The 16173-nt window shown below is 41.7% G+C and overlaps 1 protein-coding gene across 9 annotated transcripts in view; it reads right to left on the minus strand.

Annotated features, from left to right (window-relative positions):
* Nucleotides 1–15928, minus strand: part of LOC146064321 (uncharacterized) — a 626027-nt gene extending 610099 nt beyond the window's left edge. For 4 of the 9 annotated variants that reach the window (XM_083177678.1, XM_083177677.1, XM_083177665.1 and 1 more), the window contains exon 1: nucleotides 15760–15927. The gene's annotated coding sequence lies outside the window, so the exon portion shown is untranslated. Of the gene's footprint in view, nucleotides 1–15759 lie in introns of all 9 variants that reach the window. The other 5 variants (XM_083177672.1, XM_083177666.1, XM_083177662.1 and 2 more) reach the window with 2 other exon arrangements.
* Between the last annotated feature and the right edge of the window lie 245 nt (nucleotides 15929–16173).

The following is a 16173-nucleotide window of genomic DNA, read 5'->3' on the forward strand; positions in this document are numbered from 1 at the left end:
GTTAGTTATTAACTATTTTGAGTGGTATGATTATTTGTCTCACAAGCAGAAAATTTTACATTTTGCAAATAGCAAAATGTTCAATTTTTTTACGACATTTTGGTATTTTTCATAAAAAAGAAACCTGTATCGACCAAAATTTACCACTAATTTAAAGTACAATGTGTCACGGGAAAACAATCTCAAAATCACTGGGATAAGTAAAAGCAAAAAAAAAGTTATCCCCACTTAAGTGATACATGTCAGATTTGAAAAAAAGGCCTCTGTCAGGAAGGCAAAAACATGCTGCGTCGGGAAGGGGTTAAACTATTGGGAATAGTTAGGGATATACATATACCACACATCAGACACATGTACACACACACACACACACACACACACACACAATACACCACATACTTAAACACTGCATAGTACACACAAATACAGTATATACGTAGTGCACCTCACACACTTGCAAATTGGACAGATACACACAACGCACACACATACCTCCCAACATGACCGTCTCCAGGAGGGACACTTTGCTCTGCTCCTGGACTTCCCTCTTAGTGTATGATTCCCATCACCTGTTTTAAACAGGGAAATGGGTAAGAAAGGGGTTTCCACACAGGTAATATCAATCATACATTATGAGGGACGTCCATAAACAGAGCAAAGTGTCCCTCCTGGAGAGTGTCATGTTGGGAAGTATGCACACATACATACATACATACATACATACATACATACATAACACACCACACACAACCAGATTCACTACAATACACACCCAAACACACACACTTAAACATTGCACAGATACACACAGCACACTACACACATAGCGTACCTCACGCACTTACACATTGGTCAGATACACACAACACATACACCATAACTTTACATCATCTGCTAGTAAACCTGATATTTTACATTTGTAAAATTTGTACATTAGTGAAATTGAAGCAAAGGGAGACTGATTATTTTTATCATGGGGTCATGCTTTCAGACTATTAAAAGAGAACAAAAAGTTTCATGAACAACATTTCTGCTATCGGTCAGACTATGTATAACTTATCTTTCTGTAAAAAGTGGACTTCAATTGAAATGTTCTTTTGACCTGATGCTTGCAGTAATTGAAGTGGTTACCAGAGAATTGGCAGTGCTGCAAGCTATAATTTATGCTTTTGAAGCAATGCACAAACCAACTTTGTTTGCTGATACATCAATTAACAGGAGTGATAACCTTTCACAACAGATGGATAAATATAAAAAGACTTGATTGCAAATTGGAGAAGGTCAATCTGGATTACGAATGTCATCAAGTTTATCTGTGACTAACTGGGGAGCAGCAAATGCAAAAAGTGATAAGGAAATGTCCAGTCTCCTGGTATAAAATTGGTCAGGGTTGGCTAAAGAGACCTCACATGAAGAAACATCTTCAGTGAGTCTGAACCCATCCTCGCATTTCCATGGTAATGCCTTGTAGGGTCCAAGCACAACGTTCTAACACAGATGCAGATATACCAGATGCGGTGGTCAATGTAAGGGCGAGGTGGCAGGCATCCTCCCAGATGTTAGCAATTGAGGCTATTTTTAATTTATGGTCAAGATCTTTGACTGGCACAGGAGTTGCAGGTACTCTCTAAAGGTCTCAATTATGTTCCCACATCATGATTTGACCCTTTTCAGTGGGAAAAAAATTAGTACAAATTTGGGAGAAAGTTACAATTGAAAGAATTCTTTCAACATAATTCAATCAAACATTTTAAAGTAATAGTTTCCTTGCACAAAATAGAAGCGTGTCGGGAACATTGTTCGAGATTTAACGGACTATGTTTGTGATATTGATGCTCAGCTGAATTAGAGAGAGGTCACAACCCAGTTCTGTGTACCATTCTGCTGGGTCACTTCCCACTCCTGCCACACTGTCATCCAATCTTACAGAATGATGCCAGAATCATTTCTCCATTTTGAGCCTCTTAGGCTTCATGTTTTCTCAGCTTATTAGGCTGCAATTGGAATCAGAGCCTAACCTGGAGTACTGCTGACCATCCAATCCTAACCAGACTGGGATTCAATGGACCACCTGACTCTCACAGCTGACCTAAGAGTATAAATCCCATCCACTAAGCTACACTTTGGGCCTGATTCAGACCTAATTGCAGGGCTGCGAATGTGCAGCAAAAAGTGTTCAGTTAAGACACCGCCCCGCAAGAGTGGAATCCTGACTTGCGAATCAATATGCATGCTGTGTGAATGGATGTGTATGGCTACACATCCAATCACAGCCGTGCGAATGTCCAAAACCCATCATAACAGGATCATCATCAAATTATTTTTACACTGACCACAACTTACTCGGAAGTGCGACGGAAAAAGGCTTATTTGGCCTGAAGTGGATATCACACACCCTCCCCTAAAATGTTCAGGCATGCCTCGCATTTTCTTGGATACTCCCAACAGTTTCCTAGGCACACCTGCATGGTCCTTAGCACTTCCACTAAATGGCCAGTTTCCTCCCCCAGAAGCCAAGCCAGGGGTGGCGGGGACAGCCTTGGGCTTCAGCTCAAAAGGCCAGGGTTCCCTGGAGGGGGGACCCTTTATTGGGGGGGGGTCACTACCCCCCCAGGGACCTGGCCCGGGTTGAATGGCCAGGGTGATCATGTTCTGGTTGCTGAAATACTGTGGACCCCTACTCCTTTTGTCCCCGTATTTTGGAAACCAGAATCGTGCCAAGAGCCTGATGCTGGTTATAGAAATACAGGGGACCTCTATGTATTTTTTGCCCCTGTATTTCTGCAACCAGGACCTTCTTAATGAGCCCGGGGCTGGTTATAGCCAGGCAGGGGGACCCAACAACGTTTTTACAATTATTTATTTTTCTAATTTTTATTTACACTGAGAAGAATCACATGGATCTGCCTGATCCATGCGAGGCTGGCGGATGGGGTTTTACAAAAGTTTTTTTTTTTTAAAAGGTCAACATGGACACTGAAACGTATCAGGGTACACTACGTTATTCTCCCACCACACTCTAGTGGATGGTAGGGCATGAAATACCACCTGCCGGCACGTCGGCTCCATTTTGACAGTCGGGATGCCAATGTTGGGTAAATGACTGTCGGGACCGCATACGGCACCCAGTGTAGTTACAGCAAGCAGCCTACAGGTAATCACAGCATAATACAGACTGTTCCAAAATGCTCCAGTTGCCCTTAGCATAGCCCCACACCCTGGCCTATCGCTTGGACAGCTAATCCACCATCAAGAGCATTTACCCTCTGCCCTGGAAACACTTCTATCAGGAGTTCAAAATCTTGCTTCAGCTACTGCACCATAAACCTGGTCTGGATCCTCCACATTACTCTCATGTGGAGAGATGCTGCCTCTGCCACAACAGATATTTTTGCTCTTTATACCCCAGACATTGGCTTCATCTTCTTTCTTAGTAACAATAGCCCCTGCATTTACCTTGTGCCAATTGTGTAACATGCAGCTATATGGTACCTGGTGATACAATCCATCTGGTAACGATCATTGGATAGACAGAAATTAGGTCTACAAGCATTAAGTTGACATGCATGAAGGTCGATATGGGTTAGGTTGACACATGCATTAGGTCGACAGTCAAAAGGTGGATGTGGGGTTTTTCACTTTTTGCCACAAATGTCGACACAGTTGACATGGACACTAAAATGTCAACCGCGTCCCCTTGCATGGCTCGCTATGCTCGCCATGCTTCAAACACTATTTGATTCTCCCACCACGCCCTAGTGGATGGTGGTGCATGAAATACCACCTGTCGGCACATGTTGGCTCAAAAAAATATATATTTTAAAACCCTGTGTCGACATTTTGACTGTTCCCCATGTCGACCTAATGCTTGTGTCAACCTAACCCATGTTGATCTTCATGCATGTCAACCTAATGCTTGTAGACTTATTGACCGCATCTGGATCCATGGGATGCAGTTTAAATCCCGGCAATCGGGATCCCGGCGATCAAAATCCCGACGACGGAATCCCGAACGCCGAAATCCCGACACTTTCTCCCCCCGTGGGTGTCCACGACACACTCGGAGGGAGAATAAATTAGTGTGCCGAGCGTAGCGAGGCACCGGGCCCGCTGTGTGGCGAGTGCAGCGAGCCCGCAAGGGGGGCGATCCACGTCCCCCCCTTGTCGGGATTTCGGCTTTCGAGATTCCGGCGTTGGGATTTTGAACGCCGGGATCCCGACCGCCGGCTTTTTATGCCGAATCCGGATCCATCGCCCAGAGGTTTACATGCACCAGCACAAATGTGGTCTATCCCATTAGATGCCATTGTTGAGAGTTTAAAGCAGCTATCCAATCTGGAAAGAATGGTCAATCAATCCCGAGACATTTATGTGAATCTCGTCATAGTTTAGCCACATTACGCTATCAAATTATAGAACATATTCCAGTTGCTAGAGGAGACAACCATTGTTTACTTTTGTACGTGCAGGTTCTGAATGAAAATTTGTGACTTACTTGCTTTATATAATGGTGTTCTGTATTAGCATTTGCATCTGGTACAATGCATCTTAATATGTTATGCTGCTTCTATAGCGATCCTTAACATTGGTTATTTTAGTACACTTGTTGTAGGCTGCCTCTGTGTCCCCAGCATGGCATAATGACGTCATTGATTTGCATTAGACAGCATGGTTGCCTGCGACATGAATGGTTCACAGGGATTTAGATAAGCTTTTTTAAATGTATTGCTTAAGCACCCTGACAATAATGTCACATGTAAAGCATTGACACGTTGGAAAACAACCTTAAAATTTCTTTGAGTGCTACTGCTACGAGTTTTATGTTGAAGGGAACATGTTTTGTATCGGTCCTTGGAGGACACCAATTTCTATATTTATTGCATCTTGTTTTATACATTATGATTTTTTGTGTGTGTGTGGCAGGGACAGCATCTTTACACAGCAGCAACAGAAAGAAAACTGATGTGATCAAGGTTAATTAGCAGGACCTGTGGCTTGGTAATATAAGCATTTCCAGGGGTGTGGTACAGGGGTCCGACAGTCAGGATCCTGACACTCATTAGCCCGACATCGGGATCCCGACTGGCCGGACCCAGACAGCATGGTGAGTGCAACTAAGCCCCGTCCCGGGGTTTGGGCTACAAGACGGACAACTGGAGCATTCTGAAGAGTTTAAACTATGCTATAATTACCTGTATGCTGCTTTCTGTAACTTTAATTGCCTATGCTGTGTACCTGGTATACTGTGATCTGCTCCAAAAATAAAGAACAAGACTTCATCTTGATCCAGTGTATGTGATTCCTTGTCACACATACATACATACATACATCCATCCTGGAACAGGCTGGCACTCACTTACAGATTGTGTATATGCCTGGGGTAGCTCTCCAATGGTCCCTCGAATCAAATATCAAATATAGATAGCACTCACCAGGGCTTGTCAGCTTGAAATACGTGCTGCTGTGTTTATTCCATCAGCAGATCATACACAAATACATACGTCAGGTCGACGTTTCGGCCACAGAACGTGGCCTTACTCATGACCACATCAAAATATATATATATATATATATATATATATATAAAATAGAAATTAAGAGAGCGAGCGCTCGATAGTGCATGAATCAGTTTTAAAAGAATTTATTAAAAAGGTACACAGATGATGATACGGACAGCGGAGTTCACGGGCGGTACTACACACCGCAGTAGAATCGCATGGATTGCTGTCAGCGCAGCAAGGTGTTGGAGCGGTTACACTCTGCGATAACTCCACAGCGACTCTGATGAAGTCGATGCCGAAACGCGTTGATGCATGGCATAGCATTGTCGCTGACCCGAGTCACCTGTGGGGAACAGACCACTGCTGCCGCTGTGGAGTATATATACAGTGTGGGTCTTTATATGTCTTTAGAACTGAGGATGATAAATTGATGGGGCTCCTGACAAAGAGCTAGCCAGAATGCTTGTTGCCATAACAGCACAATGGGAGTAGTCATATTAATGTGTGGTGGATCTTTCATTCCACTATGAAGCATACACGCACTCTCAGATCTCTTATTGCTTTTAAATCACTATCCCTCCATAATACTGGTAGCAAGGGCCTTATTTCAACATTGTATTCAGAGTTATTACAGTTTCCCACTGATTTTCAAGAATCATATGAATTGTCTTGGAAAACTGATATTACAGAAACTCTAGATGACGAAGATTGGACGGATATTTTTGTAATGTAACCTCTAGCTCAGTGATGCTAACCTTGACACTCCAGCATGCCCTGGTACAGTTTTACTATTTGGCCATGCTAAAACTGATGCAGGATATGCTGGGATGTGTAGTTCAACAACAGCTGGAGTGTTAAGGTTAGACATCACTGCTCTAGCTACAGTTTATTACGTATAAAGGAAAATGCATATAAACTTCTGCGCAGCTGGTACTATGTTCCTTCTCGACTTCACAAAATGTGCCCTGATGTATCAATTTTGTGCTGGACATGTGGAAATGGTCCTGGAACTTTCTTACACATTTGGTCGATGTGTCCAAAACTTGTTTCTTTTTAGACAGAACTTGGATCACTCATCCACACTTTGACAAATGTAAACATTCCTTTAAACCCAAAATACTATCTATTGCCAATGTGTGTCTCAGATTCCAATCGTCACCAACACTAATTTAGCCATGCTATTTCTGTAGCCACATGTGCAGTTTCTGCTGCTTGGAAGACATCTAAGATCCCTACAATAAGTGAGGGGACAGTGTCATTAGGTTGACATGGTTTTTTTTACTGCTTTGTGAGCCAACATGTGCCAACGGGCGGTATTTCATGCCCTACCATCCACTAGGGCGTGGTGGGAGAATAAAAAAGTGTGTTGACTTCTTCAATGTCGACCTTAATCATGTCGACCTAATGACCGTCAAGCTAACCATGTCAACCATTATTCATGTTGACTTTCCTCCATGTCGACCTTAAGTCATGTCGACCTATTTGCTGGTGACGTAATGCTCCATACCCACATAGAGGATAAACGGAGTTATCATGTGCAAAAAAAAAAAAGTGTTCAAACACTTTCACAAATATAAAACTTATAGCCATGGAGGCATTACTTTTCAATCCAGCCTTGTATATTAAGTGATTTTTTTGATGATAATACAGTATATTACTTGTGTGATATATTCTCATCCGGGTACATCCTATGATGCAATACTGTATATATATATGCTAGCCTTTTGTGCTTATTCCTCTGTTGAACATGTGAACATGTGTATTGTGATATTTGCAGCAGCAGCGGCTCTAACCTCTGCAGAGGCGGGGCCCCCCTCCACTGCCGCCACTTTGCTCATGGTCCATGATGCTGCCGTCACCAATCCCGGTTCCAGTCACCGGTCCCCACCACGGGGTCGGTGCATGCTCAGTAGCTTCTTCGGTACTGCGCATGCTGAGGCATATTCAGAATCCCGGGTCCAGCACATGCTCGGTATTGTCCTTGTACTACGCATGCGCGAAACCAGGTTTTTATGGGCTGCCACTCAGCAGCCCATGTAGAGGCATCCCGGAGAGAGGGAACACCTCCCCATGGGACTGCCTTGGGTGACTGGCAGGTCAGACTTCCAATAGGAAGTCACTGCCAGTCACAGTGAAGCCAGAGCAGTCTCACAGACTGCATCTGGCTTCACAGGCAGACAACAGTGGTGAATTTTACCTGGGGGAGCTGCTGTCCATAGGTAAAAACCACCACTGGATATTTGTAACAGCTGTTCTGTAACACAGTAAATGTTCTGGTTTGTGTTTTTCTTTTGATGATTAAAGCTAAATAACAATTGAGGAAAAAATCCACTAGTCAACAATGTTACTTTGACTTCCATATCTGGAGAGATTGAATAAAACTGTTTTTTATCCTTGTGAAAAACACTGGAATAACGTGCTAATCTATTGATCCCATATAAAATGTGGAGTCAAGGGGATTCCCCATACATCAAACCCCAAAAGATATTTTTTTACACAAACTTTTACACACAGCTCCAAGGTAAAGACCACCGCTGTTTGGGAAATTTACAAAATGTAAATTTGATCACTTATAAATTAATTAAAATCTATCTCAGTCAGTGTTAGATTTCAGGGGCTGAAATACACATTTGCTACCAGGTGATTTTTTTTGAATAACGATTTTTAAATATTAATAATGTGTGTTTTGACCCTAGAGGTAAAACATTCATTTTTATAAATGTTAATTCGTTTAAAAAATCAATCAAAATAGACCTTTAGTAAATTTCCTCCTGGGTCTTAACACTGTGGGGAAAACCACGCTAATTGAATTAAGTGGCATGGGTAATTAACTGTGAGAGCTAATTGGATCTCACACACAGTTTGTTTTCATGAAATATTCATGTGCTAAAGTTTCACCAAAACAAATATTGTACTGTAGCCTTCAGTAATATATGATAAATAGGAAACATTTTTAATTTGATTTTGGCATTTTTAGAATGTACAGTAACCGTGGGATTGGCACTATTTACTCATATAGGACCTGTTTATAGGGGTAGATTTGGGTAAAAAATGGTAATAAATGCTCTGATGGCGAGAAGCGCCGATAACTTGCAGTGTATTCAACACTTCCGTTTACTCACCGTTTCCACCTCGCTGGTTCAATGAGGCGAGGTGGAAATGGCGAGTGTGGCCATTAAAACGGAGAGGCTTGCCACAAAATGCAGCGTACTCATTGCATTTACGGCAAACTTCGCCATTTAAGGGGATTTTCGCCGGCCCCTCAAGTCTAGGATTCTGGCCAAACATTGAATATGGCGAGGGGGTTGGACCGTGAGGATGGCTTATTTCTGGCGAGGAAAAGCCATCCTTGCTGTACAAACCCCCTTGCCGGCCGCAATGAATACCCCTCAAGGTAGGGGACAGTAATTAAATAACTCAGGGAAGAGCTGCAGTCATGTGGTAAGTACTGTGACTAATTGAATCTGTTCCTGTACAGTATGTGCTTAATATGTAGTAAGGTCATATACTGTAGGTATGAATGAGCCGAGCTGTAACAGTAAATATGTCAGGAACAGAGTACTCCTAGAATAGATGTGCCTTCTGCCTCACGGCCTTATGCCCTTGTTCCCAAGTTGTAAATCTCCATGTTTTATTTGCTGCATTCACATCTCACAGCTATTTGACATGTTATTGTTTGTTGAATAGAATGTAATAGCAGGGTGAAAAATTCCCATTCGTGCTAAAAGAAAAGACATTTGAAAAAGGAGATTAATGAACTATTTAGAATAAAACGTGCATGCTGCTGTATTTAGCACAAAACAAGACGACAGAACATTGAAGTCTGAATGAAAATCAAACAAAATAGAAACTGGGACATCAACAAGAAGTCTCTCTTTTATCATTTTTAATGAATGAAACATTATCCAGATGACACTCAAAAAGCAGCTCTAGATAATGAAAGCTGCCACAGAGGAACTAGATGTGCAAAATCAGCACTTCATATAAAAAACCATATATATATTTATAGAAGGAAAAGTAAGCGGCACTCGGAGGCTGGAGAGACTGGTGAATCAATCTGGAATTTTATTCCATGTGCAATGGGAAAACATTTCGGAGCTCGGGGGCTCTGTCGTCAGTTCAAATGTCAAAAATAAGTGTATTTCTGGATACAAATACACCTACTTTTTTTTACAAATTTCCTTTAGTAAATTTCCCCCTAAGTGTAGAACTGGCCATTAAAATCTAAATTTACATTTTTAATATGCCCAGTAAAAGATGAAAAATAAAATGTATATTTTAAAATTACAAAAAATAAACAGTTACATGACAAGGTATGTTGAGGAGTATGCTTTATGAAACATTAAATACATTTTATTTTGTAAAAAAAACAAAAAAACTTTCTCCAAACTAAAAAAGTGCTCAACATGGCCTCACAAGGCCCAACGCAGTGTTTTTTTCCAAGCATGTACCCCTGTCTTGTAAACATTTCATTCACATCAATGAGTAAAGGACAACAATCTGCCACATCTACGCAAGGCAGGTGGTAGTAAGAAAGTGCTCTGTTCCTTTGGACTATTGGTGTAGTCAAAAGCCCAGTACACACAGGGGGATATATCGCTGGGCGATATATCGCTCAGTGTCCCGTTTGCATCAGCGACCAGAGATGGTCGCTGATGAAAAAGAAACTGCTGGGGAGCCCGGCAGTGGAAATCAGCTGGTCGCAGGAGCATGTTCCTGCGACCAGCGATCACTTCAGGGGAGAAAACGGGAGCGCGCACCCGGCGATATATAGCCGGTGCACACTCCCATCACGGGCAATATGGTCGCTCAGCGACCATATTGCCCGCGATATTAGACAAAATTGCCCCCGTGTATACACAGCCAAAGAGGGACCCAACAAATTAGGGTATGCCACACAACAGGTAATTAGCACTTTGTACTTTACCAATAAAGTTTTGTTTGCTTGCAACTTTCTTTTAAGAGAAATTCAGTTTATATCCATAGTGACAAAAGCAAAAACACAATTTTAAAAAGTAATTAGTATATTAACTGACAAACTTTCTTTAGGAAAAAGTTTTATGAAACATTATAAGTCTATGCTAAAGGTGCCCATACACTAGTAAGATTTATCTTCAGATCTGGCTGGTTGGAACAAAAACACGGTCATAGGCGTGCGCAGCCCATTTTCTTAGGGGGTGCACCATTGGGGGGTGTGTCTATCACCACCTACTGGGCGTGTCCATCACCGCCTACTGGGCATGTCTATCAACACCTATTGGGTATTAATGCAAACTAAATAGAAGGTGACTTATTTACGTATATCCACTTCAGAATGAATCATTCCCCCACACCAAAAATGTATACCATAATGCATAATACACGTCACACACACATTACTAGTATACCACATGCCATAATGCCCATTGCACGTTATGCCACACACCATAATGCCCATTACGCCTCACAACATGATGCCCATTACACATTTCGCCTCATACCTTGATGCTCCTTACACATTATGCCTCAGACCATGATGCCCATTACGCCTCACACCGTGAAGCCCATTACACATAATTTGATACACGTGATGCCCATTACACATTATGGCACACACCGTAATGCCTAATACATATAATGCCATATAAGTACAGCTTACCTACATGTTCGTTGTTAGGAGTTACATGCTTGATACCAGAGAATTGATGCTCGTTGCGCAAGGGAGATTACATGCTTGTTGCCCATGGGGGGATTATATGGTCGTTGCCCAGCGGGGATTACATGCTCATTGCCCAGAGGGGGGGGGGGCTTACATGCTCATTGCCCAGAAGGGGATTACGTGCTCATTGCCCAGCCCAGTGGCCCAGGAGATGTACTCACAGACGCAATCACAGCCACAGAACTAACTGTATCAGATGGGGATCATTTAAACAGGATGTGAAGGGATTATATCAGAGAGAGATTTTTGCAGGAGGCACAATCCAACCTTTAGCTGAATCAGCCCTAGGCATTTTCTAATGCCTAGGGCAGGCTTTATCTGGGTGAGACACCCTCCCCCCACCTCCTGACCCCCAGTGTACTCAGCTTCAACAAACACGCCGGCTCCCTGGTGACCATCCCCGGCACACTCACCCTCCAGCAGCCACAGGAGCGTTTCGCACACCTCCACGGAGAGGGACGGCATGGCAGGCGAGTCTTTTACCCATGAATAAAAAGCGTGCACATGTCCGCACACGCCCCCCCCCCGTTGATTGGTGTCCCGCTGCTGTTGCGCTCCAGCAGCACAACAGCAGCGGGACGCCAATCAACAGGGGGCCATGCGCAGACATGAGGGAGGCTGCTGGACACGGGTGGGCAGGCTTCAGCGAGGACTACTAGAATATACGGCCGCAGCAGCACTGATCAGCAGCCAGCCCGGCCAAGCAGCATAGTCATTGCTGCTGCCTGTGAAAATTAGGTGCTGCAAACATGTGGGGGATGCCGGTCATTAGGAGGTGCCTGTGCACCCCCGGCACCCCCCGTGCGCACGCCTATGAACACGCTTATGGATGAGAGACAGTTGGTCAGTTTTCCAGTATTTCCAAGCAAATGGTCAACTGTCATTTGCTCTCATCTATAACCAGGTTTTTGTTCCAACCAGCCAGATCTGAAGATAAATCTGCGTGTGTATGGCCACCTTTACTCCTGTCAAAGCAGCATGGCAAGAAATGATGTATCACTAATGATGGGTACACACGTACCGATTCAGTCAGCCGCCGATTTAGGTAACTGTATCGGCTGTGCCGTGGGAGAACGATGTAGTGCATACACACTAACTGATATGGTTCTTGATATCGATCAGTGACATTACCCACTTCCACTCCGTACATGCAGTCGCTAAAGTTATTGTCAGATTGAGCTGCATGTACAGGCGGCTGGTAGGGGGAGGGGGGTATAATTCAGATGTGCAGGAGCATGCATTGTTAAGGATATTGACTGTACACACTGACCGATGTTTGTGATGCATCGTTATTAATATTGGTATCATGCACATCGTTAACGATATATCTCCTATTGTTTACCCAAATTTATTTAACCTCGTAACATTTTAATGATAAATACATGTAGTATCTATGTCTGCTTTTTGTTAAATAGATTCCTAATTGTGCTATGTTTTCATTGGGCCATTATATAGCGTGGTCCCATTATAGAAACACTGTTTCGCGGGAATATAAAAAGGTGCCTACACAAATAGTGTACAAGAATGGACGAAGGAGTTCCGAGTTTCTCTTTCTTAAGCTGTGTACACACGGGCAAAAATCACTGGCAATATGGTCGCTCAGCGACCATATTGCCAGTGATTGGAGTGTGCACCAGCGATAACTCGCCGGGTGCACAATACAGTTTTTAGCCCCCTTATGATCGCTACTCCAAGTAGATTTGAATTTCCATCCTGAGCTGTGTAATCATGTGTTTCTTTATGGAAATGTGGCCTAGATTTCTGCTTGAACAGGCTGCCGGTGAGACCCATTTTTAAGTGATCTCTTTTTCCCTGGCTAAACTATGACACTGATAAGAATATGGTCTTCCACAGGTAAATCCATATATACAGTAAGTACATATATTACAGCAATAAGGGCTAGATTTATAAATCATTGGAGAGAGATAAAAGAGCGATACAGTACCAAATGATCTGCTCCTAATTGCCATGTTACTAGCTCTGCTTAAATTGTCAGTTAGGGGCTGAGTGGTTGGTACATATCACTCCACTTTGATTACAGACAGTCAATGTACCTTTGGTGGAAACAGCCGGGGTCCCGACAGATGGCATCCGGGATTAAATACCCCCCCCCCCCCCCTAGTCTCTACAAAAAATAAACTGCACATACGTCACCTATTTTGGGATGTACCACAGACTGGTGTGTGACCAGAGACAACAGAAGCTTATTGCACTCGGTTCATTGTCTGGCACTTAAGTGGAATTGTTCAGGACCCAATAATAGACATGAATGATAACAATGAGTTCTTATGAAATAAAGGTTTCTCTAGCTGTATATATTGTTGGTCAAGTTTACTGCAGTTTAAGCATTACACAATATTTTAGTTGCAGCATGTCCCATCTGTGCTAATACATAGGTGGAAAAACATAGAAAACACTCTTACATACAAACTTACTCACTGTAATCATTATGGGGAGCGATAAAGTGGCAAGAGATAAACTACTAACCAACCCCTAACTGCCGTAATGCAAACTCAGCCTGTAACATGGCAGTTAGGGTCTGATTGGCTGGTACTTTATCTCACTTCACGTTCTTACTCTCCAAGGCTTAGTACATCTCCCTTCCGTGTGAGAATATAAGAGGAGTAGCAAATAATGTATAGAAATGCAGTTTTTAAATACTTGACCACACATTGCAAAACTGGAATTTACTACTTACATTCATTCATAGATATTTATGTAAATCAGAAAATAAGGAATGTAAAACAACAAACAGAAAATGGAATAAAGTTTAGAAAATTGACATTGCCAATGTAGAACTGATATTTTTCACACCTGATTAGTCTTGCTGTGTTTGTTTTTTTTCGCTACAACAGTTGTGTTAAAAGGAATATGGATGCCATCATCAATACACTATATATTAAAAGTAAATCCATAATGTTACAGATTTTCATTAATAAACTAAATTATCACCATCATGCCATTATTAAGTCTTTTCAACAGTTACAAACCAGCATTTGCAGATCTAAAACAAATTTTATTGTATATCTATGACCTACATGAATGTACTACAGGCAGAAAGTAAAAGACTTGTCCTGTAACAGGACAACAAAGCAAACACAAATTATGGTTGAAAAGTTGATACTTGCAAGTGAACCAGAATGTAACTTTAAACTATGTTCTGGAATGCATAATTCCCAACATGACCCTAGAACAGAGTATTTTGTCCCTCCTGGAATCAGGAGGGACAAAATACTCTGTTCCTAGACTTTCCTCTTATTGTATGATTGCCATTACCTATTTTAAACAAGTTGAGAAGAAAGGTGTTTCACTACAGGTGATGGTAATCATATATTAAGGGGAAGTCAAGGAACAGAGCATAGTGTCCCTCCTGGAGAGGGTCATGTTAGAAGGTACTGTATGTGAATGCAGTATCTTAAAGTGCAATGTCAACAATTATTAAAGAGAACTTGCTACATAGTTAATAACCATTTTCTGAATTAATTGAGTTATGTTTAGCATTAAATTCATAAACACACTAACGTGTGCAACTGATAATTAAATTACAAATGATTACCATTTCCAACATATATAGTCAAACACAGTGGTTCTCAACCTCGGTCCTAAAGTACCCTCAACAGTGTATGTTTTCCAGGTCAGGTGCACAGGTGCACTCATTATTCACTGACGCATTTGAAAAAATCACAGGTGGAGCTAATTATTTCACCTGTGATGATGTGTGGAGACCTGCAAAAACGTGAACTGTTTGGGGTACTTGAGGACCAAGGTTGAGAACCAATAGTCTAACATACCAACATTTATCTACAAAGAGTTTTCTGACACAAATAACTAAAATCGCATTCTTGGTCTTGAATTAAAAAGTTTCAAACTACAGTACTAGGCGACAAGTTAAACCACAAAAAGTAAGTGCCACAATGTTGAAACGTACTACTTGCCAGAGTTTTATTTGTACTGTATTTGTCTAACAATTCATTTAGCTCTTATGTCTTCCCTACATGGTAACTCTTGTCTCAGACAGTTTTGTGATCAACAGGATAGGGAGAAGACAATGCAACACTTGAGAGAACTACATTATGCAACCAGGTGAAGATGTAAATGCATTTGTACAGTTTAAACTCCTAACTCCCTAGCACCATTGCTAGAAGTTTTTCTTAAGTATCTATAGACAGATAAGATGCTCAACAAAAATGTTGCGATTACAGATCATAAAAGTAAACTGTATGAATGCAACAAGCAAAATAGTATTTAAACCAGTAGTATGAAATAAAAAAACATTACTATGTTTTTTCTTGTATGAAGAATATGCATACACCTGACAAGTGTGCAATCAAAAATACCCCCCCAAAATAACGTGCTCAATAAATAACTCAAAGCTTAACAAAAACACCTAAAAAGTCACATAGAATCATAGTTATCCAACTAAACAACAAACATTTAAAACTCACTTCACTTTGTAAAAAAGAATGAGCAAACTTTAACCTTAGATGGCTTTTTACCCTTGAGAGATCACCTTTAATACCCACAACAAATGACAATGTAAGAAAAAAAAAATGAAAATACCTTAGTAAACCCAAAGGAAACACTGTGGACAAACAGATTATGTGATATAGCTCTTCCTCCCCATTCTTGGGCAGCCTCTCCTCTCTGCGGCTGAAAGCAAATGCTCTGAGACTCAGTCGCATATTTAATTAGAAGCAAGCTGCTTCCACTATCAGTGTGTGAATCTACCTCTCCAATCTCTCGTGAGTCAATCTTTCCCATCTCTGATTTTCTTTTATATTTATGCTAGAATATTTAATTGTAGACAAAAGGTTACTCTGGCTGTATTCACTGCACAGAGGCAGAATAATCTGCTTTAAAAGGCTTGACATTTCAGGCTTTTCAAAAAGGCTGAAAAAATTATATCCCTGCTTTTGTTAATCAATGAAGTAGAACTCTCCTGAACAAAAGAATTAAATTGCTTGGTTGGTTTAA

This window comes from Crinia signifera, chromosome 3 (genome assembly GCF_055691185.1).
Source record: "Crinia signifera chromosome 3, ASM5569118v1, whole genome shotgun sequence".
NCBI classification, from domain to species: Eukaryota; Metazoa; Chordata; class Amphibia; order Anura; family Myobatrachidae; genus Crinia; species Crinia signifera.